At 49.6% G+C, this 17,948-nt stretch overlaps 1 protein-coding gene across 14 annotated transcripts in view; it reads right to left on the bottom strand.

The window, feature by feature from the left end:
* Positions 1-4,228, bottom strand: part of MICAL2 (microtubule associated monooxygenase, calponin and LIM domain containing 2) — a 207,327-nt gene extending 203,099 nt beyond the window's left edge. For 8 of the 14 annotated variants that reach the window (XM_036325410.1, XM_036325406.1, XM_036325409.1 and 5 more), the window contains exon 1: positions 4,065-4,227. The gene's annotated coding sequence lies outside the window, so the exon portion shown is untranslated. Of the gene's footprint in view, positions 1-4,064 lie in introns of all 14 variants that reach the window. The other 6 variants (XM_036325416.1, XM_036325417.1, XM_036325419.1 and 3 more) reach the window with 4 other exon arrangements.
* Between the last annotated feature and the right edge of the window lie 13,720 nt (positions 4,229-17,948).

Genomic DNA, 17,948 nt, shown 5'->3' with positions numbered 1-17,948 from the left:
AAATAAACCTGCCAAGTTTATGAGTATCTTTAATGACACATTCACAAATAATTGCAGCAGGGCCTTGAATAATGTCGTTTCATTAAAAGTTGACTCATTATAACGTTGATGGGATGACGGAGAAACTTAACTGTTGCTTATATCAATTAGCCTATGGTAAGTTGGTTTCATTATATATCATTTCACGTAACGTCACAGAACTCATCAACAATGTAAAGTGAGGACTGACAATATAAGGTGGGAAACAGTAAGCACAGCAGGGGAGCTGCACTCACCAAACCTCCAAGTTCAGAGGATGGCCCCAGAGGATGGCCCCAGAGGATGGCCCCAGAGGATGGCCCCAGAGGATGGTCCCAGAGGATGCCACAAAGTGTTCCTGCTTCCCTTAGTGTTTAATTCACCGCACAGGCCTCTCTCAAACAGACCAGGCCAGAATCCTAGCCTGGTTGCTCACTAGCTTGTGTGATAGGAACAAGTTTTAACCTTTCTGAGTCTCAGTTTCCTCATCTGCAAAATGGGAATAACCCTACTTACTTCTTCCAAGGGCTAATGTGAGGATCTAATGATATAAAGAATAAAAAGTCCCAGCACAATGAACAGTATTCAATTTCTTGACTCTCTAAACACCAGTGACCCTTAGCTTGGGGAGGACTTCAAAGATTAGCAATGTTCAGTCCAAACCTTCTTGCACCCATATCCCACCCCTCTCTCCAGGGACAAGTCTCTCCACCAAGATGGCAGAACCTCTACCCTTCAGTGGCAGGGGGTAAAAGGGCCAGGCCTATGACTGGGAGGCACACCCAGATGGGGGTGTAGGCATGGTGGAGAGAATAGAGACACAAACCAATCCTAGGCAGGGAGGGATTCCCTGGACCTGTTCCTCTGCTCCTTACTGCTGCAGGGAATGGGCTTCCAATAACCAGAGCTACAACCAGCCTAAGTCCCTAAGCTGATGTATGCTAAAGTGTAACTGTTTGGGTTATTAAAATAGCCACGTTATTTAAAAAGTACAGCAAAGGGAATATAGTCAATAATATTGTAATAACTATGTATGGTGTCAGATAGGTACTAGACCAGTGATGGCGAACCTATGACACGCGTGTCAGAGGTGACACGCGGACTCATTTTTTTGGTTAATTTTTCTTTGTTAAATGGCATTTAAATATAAAAAATAAATATCAAAAATATAAATCTTGCCCTGACCGGTTTGGCTCAGTGGATAGAGCATCGACCTGTGGACTCAAGGGTCCTGGGTTCGATTCCGGTCAAGGGCATGTACCTTGGTTGTGGGCACATCCCCAGTGGGAAGTGTGCAGGAGGCAGCTGATCGATGTTTCTCTCTCATCGATGTTTCTAACTCTCTATCCCTCTCCCTTCCTCTCTGTAAAAAATCAATAAAATATATTTTAAAAAAATATATGTCTTTGTTTTACTATGGTTGCAAATATCAAAAAATTTCTATATGTGACATGGCACCAGAGTTAAGGTTTTTCAAAATGCTGACATGCCGAGCTCAAAAGGTTCGCCATCACTGTACTAGACTCATTGGGGTGATCACTCTATAAGGTATATGAATGTCTAATCACTATGTTGTACACCTGAAACTAATATAATATTGTATGTCAACTGTAATTAAAATTTTAAAAAAGCCTTTCATGCTCTAGCCGGTTTGGCTCAGTGGATAGAGCGTTGGCCTGCAGACTGAAGGGTCCCAGGTTTGATTCCGGCCAAGGTCACATGCTTGGGTTGTGGGCTCAATCCCCAGTAGGGGTGTGCAGGAGGCAGTCAATCAATGATTCTCTCTCATCATTGACGTTTCTATCTCTCTCTCCCTCTCCCTCTCTAAAAACAATAAAAATATATTTTAAAAAATAAAAAGCCTTTCACAAAGTCGCCACCCCTAACACATACACATACACACACACACACACACACACTCTTAGTTTCAGGCCCCTCCCTGGAGATATAAATAAAATAAATAAATAAATAAATAAATAAATAAATAAATAAATTGTAACTGGTTGGTAGTAAGCTAATCATGACTTTCTTTTAGAAGAGAGATAAGCAGCAAGCCAGAGCCCTAGCCCTAAAGAAGGAAGGAGATAGAAATAAAAAGTGATGTCATTTTTTATGAAGGTATGTTCAGATTGTAACTCTCAATCACCTTATAATCATAACTGGTATACTCCAACACCTTCCCCCCCCCCCCCAAAAAAAAACACACAAAACAAACAAAAACAAAACTAGAATCAATCCTAAGGTAGAGGTTATTTCAGCTAACACAATCTCTTAGACCATCCCAGAAGCCAACTCTCAGAGGTGAGACCCGTCCATGGCATAGGCAAGCTTTGCCCCCAGATAGCTCCGAACACCAGTCAATCTCTTCCCATCACAGCATGACAAACACCAGCCCTCACCCTTGACTGGAGGACAGGGTGGGCAAAGGCATCTGCAGGCTGAACCATCTGGGCTAACCTGAGTCAATTCAAGTGCTTCACCAAAGAAGCATCCCCTGAATCGCTGGCAGAACCTTTTCAGAGGCCAGGAGCCTCCAGTCAGCACACAGTAGGGCCATGCAACAGGGCACCCACCTTCCACAGACACAGGGCAACAACAAGAGCACTAGTCTTCGCTCTGGCAAAGCTAAGCTGGGTTTGAATCCTGGCTCGGCCACTTTCTGTGTGACCATGAGCACTCACCCTACCTGAGACTGTTTTCCCATCTCTAAGATGAGGAGGGTAAAACTCTGAGTTTTTGGAGAGTAATCATGAAATTGACTGCACCAAGCACCACAGGGCAGGACCTGTCTCCCAGCCAGGACTTAATAAATCTTTCTTCTCTCTGCCTAAAGGTCCATTTTTGCTGTAATTAGTCTCCGGAGCATCAGGTGAGCTGCCGTGGAGGATTGAGGTCCACTTGTTGGGCTCACTTCCCCGGGGAAGGGGACGGAGCAGAACTGGTGCAGGTGCCAGGGCACCCCCCCTCCCCCCCATGCAAACATTCGAGGGCCAACCCGCCCCTGGCTTCGTTCCCGAGGGACCTCCCCAGAAGGGGGGCTGATTTGTGACTTCGCCTTTCACCTGAACCACTGAGGACCGCAGTGGGCAGGCAAGACTGACAGACAGCAAGAGGGGCCGCGCGCAGCCGAAGGGCCCCCGCCGAGCCGAACGCACCTCCGAACGCACCTCCGAATGAAAGCTTTTTGGCTTTCAGAACCCAGGCTTCAGAATCAACAATGTGGAGGGAGGCACACGTTTACTCTGGTTTCAACACGCCTCTTCCCCGTCCAGCAAAAGCCCTTCCCAGCTTGGCCAGGGCCATGAGGCGAGCCCAGGATAAAGTTAACCCCGCGGACTCCAGCCTGGAAACCAGGTCAGCGGCGGCTGAGGCTGCGGGCAAGACCCTGCACCTCCCCAAGGGCAGGCCAGGCGGGCGCCGCGGACGCGCGGCGGGGGTCCTCCTGGGCCTGGGGTGAGCGCGGGCTGCTGGGGACCACAGCGCCGCGGCCCCTTGGGCCACGCCATGGCCCCAGACCCGGTCCTAGCCCGCAGGCGGCGAGGCCACTGACATTTGGCCCAACTTAACTTCCTGTTGTTAAGGAGGGAGGGGAACCTTGGGGGAGACAGTGAAAAGCCAGGAGAGAGCGTGAAAGGCGCGGAGCCCAAATCGTGGGAAGCTGAGTTTGCGGATAATCTCCCACCCGCCCGGGTGGCGGTCGGCACCGCCGGCGCATTGCGCCCACTCCGTGTTGACGGCTGGGGTTTTGCTAGGCTTAGAATGGCCGGGTTTGGGTGTTGGCGAGCAGAGTAAGAGGTAGTTCCGGGCACGATGGGAGGCTTTTATTTCGTTCTAAGCCGTTCAGAGAGGGGTCGGTGCAGCCCCGGCCTCCTGGGCAGCGCCACCTGCTTGCCGGCTGCCCAGTGGGTCTGAGGCAGGAGATGCTGCGGCCGCACCTGACCCTCCCGGGCGCCGGCGAGGACTCGGAGTCCAGGCTCGGCTGGCACGGTCCCCCGCGCCGTGCCTGTCCGCCCGCCCACCTCGGAGCCGTGCGCCGTCCGCCTTACCGACAGCCTTGCTGGCCACGGAGCCAAGGGCCAGCTCCTGCCTTCACCTCGGCCTCCGGCGCAGCGGTCAGGACTCGCAGGCCGCCTGCGGAGCTGGGAGCGAGCAAGACGCCCCGCGTAGCCGGGCGAGCGCCCGCAGTTCAGCGCCTCGCGGCCGACAGGGCTGGGAGCCGCCCCATCGGTGCTGCGGCCTATGACAAGGCAGCCGGGGGCGCGGCCCCGCCCGCAGCCCGAGGGCTGCGACCAATAGCAGCGCGGCGCGGAGCCCAGTCCCTCCCCCCCTCCCCACCCCGCTCCCGGCCGTCTCCGCCCCTGTGGGGCCAGCTGTCACCGCGGCAGCTGTGGGCGCACGTGGGCTGCAGCTGGGCCGGTGCTCGGGAAGCGGCCGGCCGGCGCTCCCACCCGGACCTGCACAGGTTTGAGACCAGTGGAGAGGCCGGTGTGGGCGGGGTGTAGAGATGCTGCGAAATGAAAGCACAGGTGCTGGTGTTCTACTGTCAAGGGAGAGGCAAGGGCTGGCCTCATGCTCCTTAGCCTAGGCAGCTGGAAAGCAAGCAACATCGTCCCCTTTTGGACTTGGGGAATGGCTGTGGGCCTCCTCCTTCCTTTCCTTCTTGACCACTGTGGGCTTCAGCGAACGCCCTGCTTGGTAGCTGATAGGCTCTTCCCCTCACTTGACTGCCTTTGCTTAGAATAACGCTGGTGGAAAGGGGGGGGGGGGGGGGGGGTCCGATGCTACTTAAGAACCCTCTTCTCTTGGCCGCCAAGTGGCTACCTTAATCTCTGCTCTGCCCCTTCCGGGGTTGCCCATACTCCCACAGCTCCAGGAGCATCATTCACAAGAAGGACAGTGGAGATGGTGTAGGGCCTATGAGGGGTGTAAAGCAGCTTTGCACACTGTAAATACAGCAAACACCTTGCAGTGATTCATGAAACAAGTATCCCATGGGCAGAAGTCATGTTTTACTCACCTCTGGGAGTAGGGCTCATCAAGGTTTGGCCCAGTGTAGGCATCAGTAAATGTTCTTGGAACTGAGCTGATGCCGTGGGAAGAAGAACAGGCAGACTTTGGGCAGGAGAAGGTACTGTGACTCCAGGCGGCTGGAATTTTCATAGCATCAGACCACCCTGTGGAAAGACTATGTGCCCTTGCAGGGCAAGTACACACAGAGCAGTTCGCCTTTACCAAACCTGGGGCGGATATTTTTTTCTATTTCTTACCAAGTGATTCTACTCCAGGCCTTTTGGGCTCACTTAATCCTGACAATGGGTTTGTAAGGCATACATGCTTACCATCCCCTTTTACCGATGTGGAAACTGAGACGGGGTAAAGTACAGTAAGTTGTCAAGGGCACAAGTTAATAAGTATCAGGGTCTGGATTTGAGCCAGGAGCTATCTGACGCCACCATTTGTATGTCTCACCATGGTGCCATTGGGGCCTCTACAGCCCTACCCATACCTCTAGACTGCTGGACAGGCCAGGTCTATTTCTGAAGGAAACACTCTGGGGCCTGGGCTGCCCAAACAACTATTGAGCTCAGGGCTGGGCACTGTCGGAGACGGGAGTTGTGACGGGCATGGCCCTGCCTTATTTACAGAGTGATAGAGGAAAGCTGAGACAGAGAGGAGCTTTAGGAAACAGTGTTAGCTCTGCCCCCAGCACAAGGCCTCACTGGATACAAAGCCTCTTGCTTCTGGCCTGGGCCTTAGATAAGCATGTTGGCGAGGGAAACGCAGACAGGTTATTCATTCATTGCACAAAAGCTACTGTGAGCTGGATGTGGTTCCTGTGTTCCTATAACCTATAATGCAGCTGATAAATAATCAGAAGTACATGGTGCTATGGAGCTAGCTGTATTTTTTTTATTACTTTTAGTTTTTATAACCCCCATCACCTTGTCTATAGCACAATGTTCTCCAAATTAAACGAATTTAAGACTACTCTAGGAACACTGTGACCCAACCAAGTTTTGTAGAGATAGCATTGCTCAGCACAGAAGTTCTAAGAGCTCAAAAACTCATATGTATCAGTGGGTTCCTAGGACCTCTGCCTCTTCCCGTCATTCCACTCCCAATATTTTTAACTCAGGGGGCTCAGGTCAGAAAGACCCTAGCTAGGTGGATCTCAGAGCTGAGAGGTGAGCTTTTCTTTAGATGTAGGGCAAGCTGGGAGGTGATGGGGAAATAACTGCATAGAGGGAGATACGCCTTGGGACCTTGGAGCCAGTGCTTAGAGCCTGTCGCCACCACACACAAGCCACCTTCCTGGCCATTTCCCTGTGGGGTGGAGAGGCCTGGAGACAGGAGGTCCCAAAGGCTCCTCCTCTGGACAAAGCAGTAACCCTGGGATAGCTTGCTGGTCTCTGACTGTGGGAGTTTATACAACTGAGATCATGCAATTCAGATCTTAGAGAAAATACCTAGGCCCCTCACTTAATAGATTAAAGAAATAACAATAAATGGAGCCCCAGAAACGGGAAGGCACTTGCGAGGACCACAGAGTACGGGAATGGGCTCCAGGTTCCCAGCGCCTCTGCCCCACTCTTAGCATGCCAGGCAAACTCCGCGTCCTTATGCCACGACTCAGGAGTCTATATTTAATAACAGCCTCTTCCCCAGCCCACTCTTCTAGGACGGTGAATGTGTGCCTGTGAAGGTTGTCTGGGAGGTGCAGATGGCCGCATTCGCATCAGAGGGAGGGAGGGAGAGAAGGAAGGCACAGATTCATCCCTAAAAATATCTTCATCTCAGGCTGGAAGCAACAGGCTTCGACGCCACTCTGCGCTCCTCCCCAGGAAAAGAACTCCAGGGGCGGGGGGCGGGGGGGATTATCATCGCTGGTTACCCACCTCACAGTGTTCCAGGAGGGACGCATGGGGTGTTGGGCTTGGCTTCGTTTTATCTGCAGCCCAGCACTTTGCTTAAAGGAAGGTAAACGTTGAACTAAGTGGATTCTTGATGCGAAGATGTTCTGTAGAGAAGCCAGGGTGCTTCTCACAGTGTTTGGTTGGCAGGGAAAAGAGTTGCCACCTGTGCCTCATTCCCTCCAAGTGAAAGGGCCCATGTCCTGGGACCTCTTCCTCACGTGTAGACGTTCCGCCAGGAAGGGGGAAAACAGTGAGTGGTTCTCACCAGCTTCCTCCTCAAGCTGCTGTCAAAGGGCTCTGGGCTCTCAGAAAGAAGAGAGAGGCTGGTATCCACGGAGTCCAGTGGCCTCGCTGACTGGGGAGAAAAGGCTGACTGGCCCCAGGCCGCCTTGGGAATTATCTTCGGAGAAGGACTTTCTAAGCCAGGAAGTAGGAACAGTGGTACCTCCCCAAAACACTCAGGAATGTGTGAGAAGCAAGATCCCCGGGGCCTCATTCCAGCCTGATATCCGGATAGGCCCAGGATGCACTATTTTTTGTGAATAAGACAGAAAAGGTCTCTAGGAGCTTTCCAGGCCTATCACACTTACAGTGGGCTTTCCAGGGGCAGTTTGGGGAAGAAAGGGCACCTGTGGAAATCAGTAATACCCTCAGAGGCACCACAGCACTTTGGGGAATGTGGGCGTGTTGGCAGCAGTGATGGGAAAGTCAGCGCTGGAGAGCTGAGGTTACAGGCAGGAGGTGATGTGCCAACCAGAGCAAAGAGAGAGACGCAGAGAGTGGGTGTGCAGAAGCGGAGAGGAGGAGACACAGGGTCATGAAAGAACTCTAGCCCCCGCTTCAAATAGCCTGGTGAGATGCACGCATGCGCACACACCCACACGCACACACATACACACACACACACACACACACACGTATACACACACGCGCACACACTCAAAGCTAACTGTCAAATCCAAGGGCATAATTCTAGATACAAAAGACTAAACGATGCCACAAAAAACACTGCACCCTCACGGCATACTGGGCCACACCTGCAACCTAGGCAGACTCTTGCTTATGCAAACCTGAAGCCCATTCCAGAACCCACTGCGGTAACTGAATGGAGCTAGGGAACCAGCTCCTGAACCCTCCTCAGAGCAGCTGTCTAGGGGCAAGGACAGGGGTACTCTTCTCTGTGATAGCCAGTGGAGGGGACTCACTCAAGCTCACCTGCCTGTCTATCCATCATGTATCCACCCCACAAATATGTACAGTGCAGTTATTCTAAGAGACATCATGACCGAGTAATTAGTAGCACAGGTTCTGAAGTCAAGATGCCTGAGTTTGAATCCCAGCTCTGCCATTTACTGGGTCGCCTTGGGCAAGTGACTTAACCTCTCTGTGCAGAAAGTTCCTCACCTGTGATATCAGCATAGTAAGAGGGAGATACATGCATAGAACAGTGACTGGGACATAGTAAATGATATAGAAGAGTTTTTGAATTAAAAAAAATAGGAGGCTGAGCCCTGTCTGGTGTTGTTCAATGGTTAGTGTCGGTCCATACACTGAAGGGTCACAGGTTCAATTCCCAGTCAAGGGCAAGTACCTGGGTTGAAGGTTCTATTCCCAGTCCTGGAAGAGGTGCATGCAGGAAGCAACCAATCTCTCTCTCTCTCTCTCTCTCTCTCTCTCTTTTTCATTCCCTCCCTTCCTTCCACTCTCTCTAAAAATCAATGGGGAAAAATATCCTTGGTTGAGGATTTAAGAAAAAAAATAAAAACAAACTAGAGTTCATAAGAGGCATCATTTGATCAACTCCAGGTTAGGCACGTGGCCACTTCCACTACTAACCTTGTGTGTATACCTCTCAACCACACTTTGAGGTGCATACTATCACCACCCACACCTAATGATGAGAAAATGGAGTCTTGGAGAGGTGAAGTCACTGGCCCAAAGTCTCCCAGGAGCCAGCATATGGGGGGCGGGGGGGCGGGGTGTGAATCTAACTGGCTGACTCCAAATGTGATCTTTACACCCTCCTCACATTGACTGGGCATCGCTCCAGGGCCGGCCAACCAACCATATCACCCCAGTGGTGATGGGTCCAACAGACATGCATATGGTCCAAGCAGATTCCTTCTTCTGGATCAGCATGTAGAGACACCTGTGAGAGAAGCTCTCTCTTTCCACAGGAGTCGGGGCTTCCAGGTAATGTGCTCCATGCACAATGGAGGAGACCAGACTGTAACAGAAGAGAAAGAGTCTAGACGTAGAAGCCCCAGTTCTCTTTCTCTGCGATGCCCTTGGCTCCGCCCTCCTCTGTGTTGGCTTTGTCTTCGGGCTGGTTTCCCTCGCTGTAGCCACTGCTAAGAGCTCTTGCTGCCACGAGCTACCTGACCCAAAAGAGAACGTATCTGATCAAGCATTCCAAGCAGGAGTCTCAAGATCCACTCTGAATGGGTTGGCTCAATGTCTGCCTGAACCCCTGCCACAGCCAGAGGACCGGAATGTGCTGATTGGCCATGCCTGTCGGGGCCCTGGCCCGGACCGGGAGTGGGCTCAGCTTCTTCTGAGACTCACAGGCCGCAGGGCAGAGAGGTGCACACCTGAATGAAAGTTGAGAGCAGTTAGGACGGGAGGAGGAGGGAGAGACGACTATATGTTGGGGAGGAATAGCAGATGCCCTGGTGTCCATACGTGCCCCTGGCTCTCTATTGCAGGCACCTGTGACTCTCTGCCTGTGGGTTTTCTCTAGCTCCAGCAGCTCAGGCGATGCACAGGGCCGGCCAGAGTATCGGAGATACTGGAGCAACCTTCAAACAAGGGTGGGCAAGAGTTGGTGGATTCATGCCCCCAATGTCTCGCCACGCAGGAGAGTATCTTGGAGGTGTGTGCCATCTCTCTGTCTGTCCCATAGATCCCCAGCAGGATTGAGCCCCAGGTGCCCCCAGCAGTAACCTGCTCATTAACCTACCCTCTAGTGCAGTGATGGTGAACCTTTTGAGCTCGGCGTGTCAGCATTTTGAAAAACCCTAACTTAACTCTGGTGCTGTGTCACATATAGAAATTTTTTGATCTTTGCAACCATAGTAAAACAAAGACTTATATTTTTGATATTTATTTTATATACTTAAATACCATTTAACAAAGAAAAATCAACCAAGAAAATGAGTTCGCGTGTCACCTCTGAGACGCGTGTCATAGGTTCGCCATCACTGCTCTATTGGGTCCCTCTGGCACTTCTCTGTCACACGTCCCCAGTCCCAGGCTGCGCTTCATGAGATTTCTTCCAAATAAACTGCCTGCACCCAAATTCTTATCTCAGAGTCTACTTCTGGGGGGACCCATCCTAAGACAGTAGGGTCAGCTCCCGGAGCCCCTGACCTTCATCACCTTAACGTGAGCAACAGCGTGGCACTCAGTGGGCATTGCTTACACAGTCCCCAGCACATAGGAGGTGTCAGTAAATGTTTGTTGGAGGAAAAAGAGAGGAACCTGCTTAAAAACAAACAATCTGCTAAGCAAGGTGTCTGTGCCGCTGTCAACGTAAGAAACGTTCAACCCTGTAGAGAAATTTTATGCGTTTAAGCCAAATTGCTGGGAAGCAAAACCTCAATGGATAAAACGCTCCAGAAAATGGCAGCTTTGCATCTTGTTTTATACATTACAATCAAAAGAGGAAGCATAATTGGGTTACATGAAATTCATTGGTGATAGATTAAGGAAACAGGAGAAAGCAAAGTGGGGAAACCTTTGAGGTTAGATAAAAAGTAAAATGATAGACATATACTTCTTTTACTTAGGTGGGTGCAGGATAGTTAAGAGCCAACTGTTCACTCAGTAACAATGAGAGGATTTGTGGTTTCAGCTCTGGGCCTGATTTTGTTTTGAGGGGTGGGGGGAGGGGGGAACCTTTGCTAATGCAAAGGCATGTTGATCAGGTATGCTATCCTAGACGCAAACAGAAGGGCTCAGTTAAGGTGAAGACTGAGCTTTGTTAGGGAAAAACACTGCCCTAGGCAATGCCTACCCACCAGGAACTGCTTTTAGTTAAGAAGTTTTCATTTTAGATCATACTACGCGGTGACTCTAGGTCTCTGAGTTTGTAAGGCTGCCATGCAGCCGCCCTCCCCACCCCCCATGAGCTTGTCAGGTTTAGTAAGTGGCCCCTTCACGTCCACACACACCCCTCCCCCCACCCACTGTTCTCCAAGGAGCCTGGACCAGAGCTGCAGATGCGGGCCCATGGGAACTCAAAGAAGGAATGTATGCTTTTCCCCTCTCAGAAAGTTATCCTGACCTCCTCTTCTATTGTCGACTTCCCACTCCCCCTTCCCCCACCCCATTAAGCTTTTCTCTAAGTGCCATGCATTTTGTAGCAGATAAATACATTTTAATTAAAATTAAATTCCTGTCCAACTGCTTTTCTATTCAAATCTTTCCCCTAGAGGCAGCTTAGATGTCAAGAGACCACCCAGTGCCCAGCCTCTAATCCAATGGTTCTCAAACTTCCTAATGCTGGCACCCTTTAATACAGTTCCTCATGTTGTGATGACCCCCAACCATAAAATTATTTTCGTTGCTACTTCATAACTGTAATTTTGCTACTGTTATGAATCGTAATGTAAATATCTGATATGCAGGATGTATTTTCATTGTTACAAATTGAACATAATTAAAGCATAGTGATTCATCACAAAAACAAGATGTAATTATATATGTGTTTTCCGATGGTCTTAGGTGACCCCTGTGAAAGGGTCGTTCGACCCCCAAATAGGTCTCGACCCACAAGTTGAGAACCGCTGCTCTAATCCATTCAGAGGGGCCATTCTCCCCCAGTCAGGTGAGTGGGGTCTGCAGGAGCATGGGACTATTCTGGGGATGGAGCTGGAGGCCCTGCAGAGGAGCCCACATCACCTTCACTGGTCAAGTTCCTGTACAACCTGGGTTTCAGCCTCTGCTCTCCCTAACGGGGTGATTTTGAGCAAGCCAGGCGAGGGAGATAATAACCCTACTTTGTGAGAAGAGAGCATAAGATCAGACGAGGGAACATACGAGAAGGCATATTATTGGCCCCGATTACACGTTAGTTGCTTTGCCCCCTACCTGTGAGTGCAGTGGTTCTGTATTGTAGCAGCTTACTGAGCTAGAACTGGGGTTCCCAGAACTACCTTTCCTGGCTGCTGCCATGTTAGCGCTGGCCACAAGGGACATTTGCATGGGATTAGAAAGGTGGCAGTGACCGTGGGCTGTGCACTTGGAAGGTCAGTGCAGGGCTCTGGCACTGCTGTTGTGCACTCATGTTGCTGGTGTGAGACAAGTGCCAGGCACCTAGACCCAGCCTCCCCCAGCTCACACAGGTGCTCCTCCTTCCACTCCTGTGAGCCCCAGGCCCAGGGAAGACCAATGTTCACTGAAGCAGGCAGGCGGAGAGAGTGAATTCTCTCTTCTTCTGCCTTTTTGACCTATTTAACCACTCAAAGGATTGGGTGACTTCTAACTGCCTGGGGTGGGCCATCTGCTTGACTTGGTCTACAGATTCAAACACTAATCTCATCCACAAACACCATCACAGACACACCCAGAAATCATGTTTGACCAAATACCTGGGCATCCTGTGGCCTGGTCAAGTTGACATAAGATTAACCACTACACTTGCAGAAACCAAAGATCTGGGAGGTTAAATACCACGTCTTAGTAACTGGCAGAACTAAAACTCAAAGCCTGCTGTGTCTCCCTCTTGTGCCTAAGCTCTTGTCACTTAGTCAGTCTGAAACCTATCAGAGGCACATATCTCATCAACTATAAAAGTACTGAATGTGTAGTAAATACTTATTAGGAATAGGAAAGACTCTGAGACACATCGGTTTAAAATGTTTAAGATGCCAGGGACGTGGCAAAAAAAGAGTTGGACATATCTCAAAAGATGTAAAAACACTGTCAAGAGGGAATAAATTGTCGGTCATCGGGCAAGTCACCCATGAGGCAAACTGGCTTAGGCCACGTCTCCACTGAATGGGACTGATCCCTCTCTGTGCAGGCATATCTGAAAAGAAATCTGGCTTCTGGCAGAAAGAAATGCAATAGTTTATCTGCACAGTTCAGCAGTCAGCACCCTCCCACTGGCCAACACTCCCTGACAGTCCAACTGGGAGAAAAATCAAAGAAGCGATTGAGTGAGGGCTGCTCTGGGTTGGTGCCCGAGAGTCACAGGATCCCAGGACAAAGCGGAAGGCATGGCCGCAGTGGCCTTCTAAGAATGCCTGAGAGGCCAGCCCTCGAGGTTTTCTATTTCCCTGAGGACCGAGGGATGTGTCTTAGAACAAGGCTGTGGCTGCCCTGTGGACAGCATGCACCAAAGCAAATTTATGTTGTGTGGTTCACTCAGGGCAGAGGAGGAGGAGAGGATCCTGGGAGAGGGGCACAGGGAGACCCAGGGAAGAGGGGCCTTGAAGCATCATCCCACTGCATCCAGCTTGTCTCTCCCATTTCCTCTCCCATCTCTCCTGGCTCCAGGGCATCATGCCTGCTGTTCCCCTCCAAAGACCCTCCCTCTTCTTTTCCATGCAATGAGGACTGGCACTCCCTTTCAGACTGTGTTCTAAGTCACCACCTTAAGGAGTCTTCCTCCTGCCTTGGTCCATGCTCCTTCCACCCTCTGCACTCACCTGTGAAGGTTTGCATCCTCTCTGGTGGTTTCTCACACACCTATAACATCTCCTCCAGAGAGGGCCATACCCTTCAAATGCTTTCCTTCTGTATATTGAAAATAGGCTTTACCCTATTTTAATCAAAGCTATGCCCAAATCAAAAAGAAGAATATAAAAATATATAGATAATTTCACCACCCTGAGATTTGTAGCACCCATAGCTTGGTGGATATGGATCTTCTCACACTATCAATACACGCACCTATGAAACCACTAAGGCAATATGACAGAGGAGTTAAGAGCGTGCATGAGCTTTGTAGTTAAATCAGCTTGGAATCTCAGATCTAGCTGTGTGAGCTTTAATTAATTAGTCTCTCTGAACTTAAAATACACATAAAAAGTTCATTGTTTCAACCATTTCAAGGTGTAAAATGCAGTAGCATTAAATCAATTCACCCTATCATGCAACTATCAATATACCTAGTTCCAGAATATATATATTTTCAGAGGGGAAGGGAGAGAGATAGAAACATCAATGAAGAGAGCGAATCATTGATAGGCTGCCTCCTACACACCTCATACTGGAGATCGAGCCCATAACCCAGGCATGTGCTCTTGACCGGAATCGAACCTGGGACCCTTCAGTCCGCACGGTGATGCTCTATCCACTGAGCCAAACCAGCTAGGGCCAGAATATTTTTATCAGCTCAAAAGGAAATCCCACACCCATTAGGTTGTCACTCTCCATTCCCTTGTCCAGCTCCTGGCAACCACTAATCTGCTTTTAATCTCTGTGGAAAATCACTTTCTCTTCAGCCTTCCTCTCTTAGTTTTTTCCTGACAGCTTGGTCAACTGTCTCTCATCAAACAAAACAAGTCAAATTTTAAAAAGGAAACAAATCAAAAACAAAAAAACCTACAAAACAAATGTATGTAAAAATGATTTGACACATGTGACTGAGGTCCCAGAAAACCTCAGTGTATTGTTGGTGGATTCCAAAGAAATAACCTGGAGGACTGGGTGTGAAAGACATGGGTTTATTAGGACTTACATGCCCCCCAGAGTTCACCCTGCACCAGCTGCCATGAAGTCCCCTTTGGCCTGAGGACAGGCCACACCGGGCAGTGCTATTGTTTTACCTCCACCCAGACTTTGCCAACACAAGGTGTTATAGAGAACAGAAAACAGAGAAAAACAGGGCATGCAGGGGGAGGCGGGCATGCCGTGCACAAGCTGTGTAAGATCCGTACACTAGCTATTTACAATCACATCTAGAAACAGTTTCTCTTTGGCCTTCCTTAGATGGAGCTGTGGCCAGGTTCCCAAGGTCCCACAGTCTGCTTACAGGTGGCCTTCACTATATTCCCACAGGTCCGGAGCGGGAGTCGGAGGGTGGGAAGGTGCCCGTGCTCCCATTCACCATACCGCACATCGCCTTGAGCCACTGCCCTAACCGTCTCATTAGCAAACTTGTTGAAGAGTGATGGGTCCATGCTTGGTCTATTTGCATCCCCCGGCTCACTGCCCATAAACACTATAGCTTGGCTTTTTAGGGTAACAGGGAACTCTCTGTTGTCAAATCCATGTTCTATTTCCAGCTTTCATCCTCCTTAATGATTTTGTACCACGTGAGGCTGTGGACCACTCCCCCTTCTTGAAACCTTCTTTCCTTGGATTCCAAAGCCATCTGTCCCCTCTCTCTGGACGCCCCACCTCAGTCTCTAGTCCTGGTAAGCACTCCTCAATGCTCTTCTCCCTCCATGTCTCTCCTGTGGGATCCCAACTATCCCCTCTGCTTCAGCTAGACTTCCAGCTCCCTCCTGAATTCCAGATTCAAATGTCCACCTGCCCTTTGGACTCCTGGATGTCCTCAAGACACAGCAAATTCAACATGGCCAAGCCAAATTGTCCCCAACCCATTTAATGATCTATATTCCTAATCTCTCGAGTGGCATACCAACAACCAAACTTCCCAAACTAGAAATTTCCCCGTCGTCCATGGTTCCTCTCTTTTTCTAAATTTTTATTTCCAACCAGATAACAAACCTTATCAATGTAATTCAGAAACATCTCAAGTCCTCTGCCTCCTGTCCACCTTATGGGCCCTCTCTTAGTTCAGGTCCCAACATCTCTTCTCTCAACAGTCGCAATAATCATTTCTTTTTAATCATATATGACCTTTCCATAACTGCTGGAATTATATTCTTAAAACACAAAGGTGGCCATGTTGTTCTCCTATTTAAATATCTCCATCTCCTAGGAAACAGACTCCTCACCACCCCAACTGGCCCTGACTGCCCCTCACCCTTGGCCCCCAGACATACCAGGACCCTTCACAAACCCTCCCCCATTCTCCTCCACAGGCTTTCGCCTCCAATTACTGGCCCCAGAAGTGGGACACATGACTCAGCTGAGCCAATCAGATGAGCCAGTCTCCATCCCTCTGGCCTCAGTAATTGGTTCAGGCCCGAGTCAGAGCCAGTGAAACACAATTCTGGGCTTTTATCTGAGCTTTGCACTGGACATGAAGAAAACCTCACCCTGATGACATCTTTTGAGACCTGGGTCAAACCCTACCCCAAAATGCATTCCTTCCCATACACTTTTTCCCCCCTTAAGACAGTTTGAGTTGGGTTTGTGTTACTTGCAAACTAAACTCCCTACTCATGATGATTTAAGCCAGTGTTCCCCAAATTAAGCCAAACATTAGAATCACCGGAGGAGCTTTGAAAACTCCCAGTGCCAATTAAGTCATAACATCTGGGGGTGGGAGGTAGGCATCAGCAGTATCTAAGATCTCAGGTGGTTCCAATGCAGAGTGAAGACTGGGAACCACTGCTGTAAGCAAACCAAGCAGCTTTTTCTGGGCTGCCCAGCTCCCCGCCCACCAACTTCCCAGACCTCTTTTCACACCGTATTATTGCCCTGCCTCCCTCTTGAGATTCTGAGCATTTTAATGGAAGATTCATGTCTTTATCCCTCTGCCCTGACATGATAAGCCACCAGTAGGCATTAAAGAATGAATGAATGAATGAATGAATGAATGAATGAATGAATGAGACAGACCATGCCATCTTCTTGTACATTTTTTCCTTCCAGGCACCTTGTGCAAAGCATGAGAATGCTCAGGCTTTAGAGCAGTGGTTCTCAACCTTGGCTGCACATTAGAATCACCTGGGAATCTTTTTAAAATCCTGATTTCTGGGCCTCATCCTCCGGAAATTCTGTTTCTTTGTTATGGAGTGGGGCCACAACATTAGTAACAAAGAAACAGAATTTCCGGAGGATGAGGCCCAGAAATCAGGATTTTAAAAAGATTCCCAGGTGATTCTAATGTGCAGCCAAGGTTGAGAACCACTGCTCTAGTCTAGAGACTGCCTCTGCCCAAATCCTGGTTCAGTGTGACTCAGCTGCTCAGTGCCTCCTTTCCTCACCTGTAACATGCAAATAACAAGCACTTACATCACACTGATGTCTGGATTTCATAAGTTAACACGTGTACAATCCTTAAAACATTTCTTGGTACATAATAAGCACAAAAAACATTAGCCTTTTCCTTCCTTCCTTCCTTCCTTCCTTCCTTCCTTCCTTCCTTCCTTCCATCCTTCCTTCCTAGATGAATATGAAGCATAGAACCCCCGGGTTGGCTAAGAGATGAATGGGAGGTGAAGCGGGGCAGACAATGAATACAGACCACTCCTTGCAAAATCTCATGTGACTGGAAGAGGACACACAGAGGGAAGAGGCAGGCTGGAGGGTGGTCTCTGGTGTTGTCATCTTCAGGCTGAAAGCCTTGTTTACCTGCTGACAGAAGAGCCAGGTAAGAGGGAGCCACCGAAGTGTCAAGTGGGGCAGCTTCAACACCTGCTAGAGATGGAGGCAGGAGAGGAAGCCATGGACCAGAGGGGACAGTCTCTCTGGGACAGGGAATCCCAGAGAGGATGGGTACAGAGCTTGTTTTGCTTTACATGCGTGCGGTCTGCTGATTTAGGTGAATTTTGTCCAGGTGGCTGGAAGTTTACTATGTAGGGGTGGAGAGCCCATTACTGCATGGTGGCAGAACAAAAGTCCTCAGGCTGGGCTGGCCCTGCCCACAGTGCCAACAGCACACAAGAGCCACCTGAATAGGGCCTGTTACTTGGACTGAGGCCCAGTGAAGGGCTATTGTTTTGTATTATTCATCTCAGAGAATTTGGTTGTTTTAAAGGAACTCTTTCCGCCTAAGGGGAAGAGAAAGCACTTCCTTGTGAAGAATGCAGCTTTATAATGGGATTCGCTGTAACGGAACTTCACCTGGTCAGGCTTTGTCTTTAAAAACCTATGTGGTCTGCGGCCATACCACCCTGAACACGCCCGATCTCGTCTGATCTCGGAAAAACC

This window comes from Myotis myotis, unplaced genomic scaffold (genome assembly GCF_014108235.1).
Source record: "Myotis myotis isolate mMyoMyo1 unplaced genomic scaffold, mMyoMyo1.p scaffold_m19_p_10, whole genome shotgun sequence".
In the NCBI taxonomy this organism is placed as follows: domain Eukaryota; kingdom Metazoa; phylum Chordata; class Mammalia; order Chiroptera; family Vespertilionidae; genus Myotis; species Myotis myotis.
This window is presented reverse-complemented; position numbering and strand designations above follow the sequence as displayed.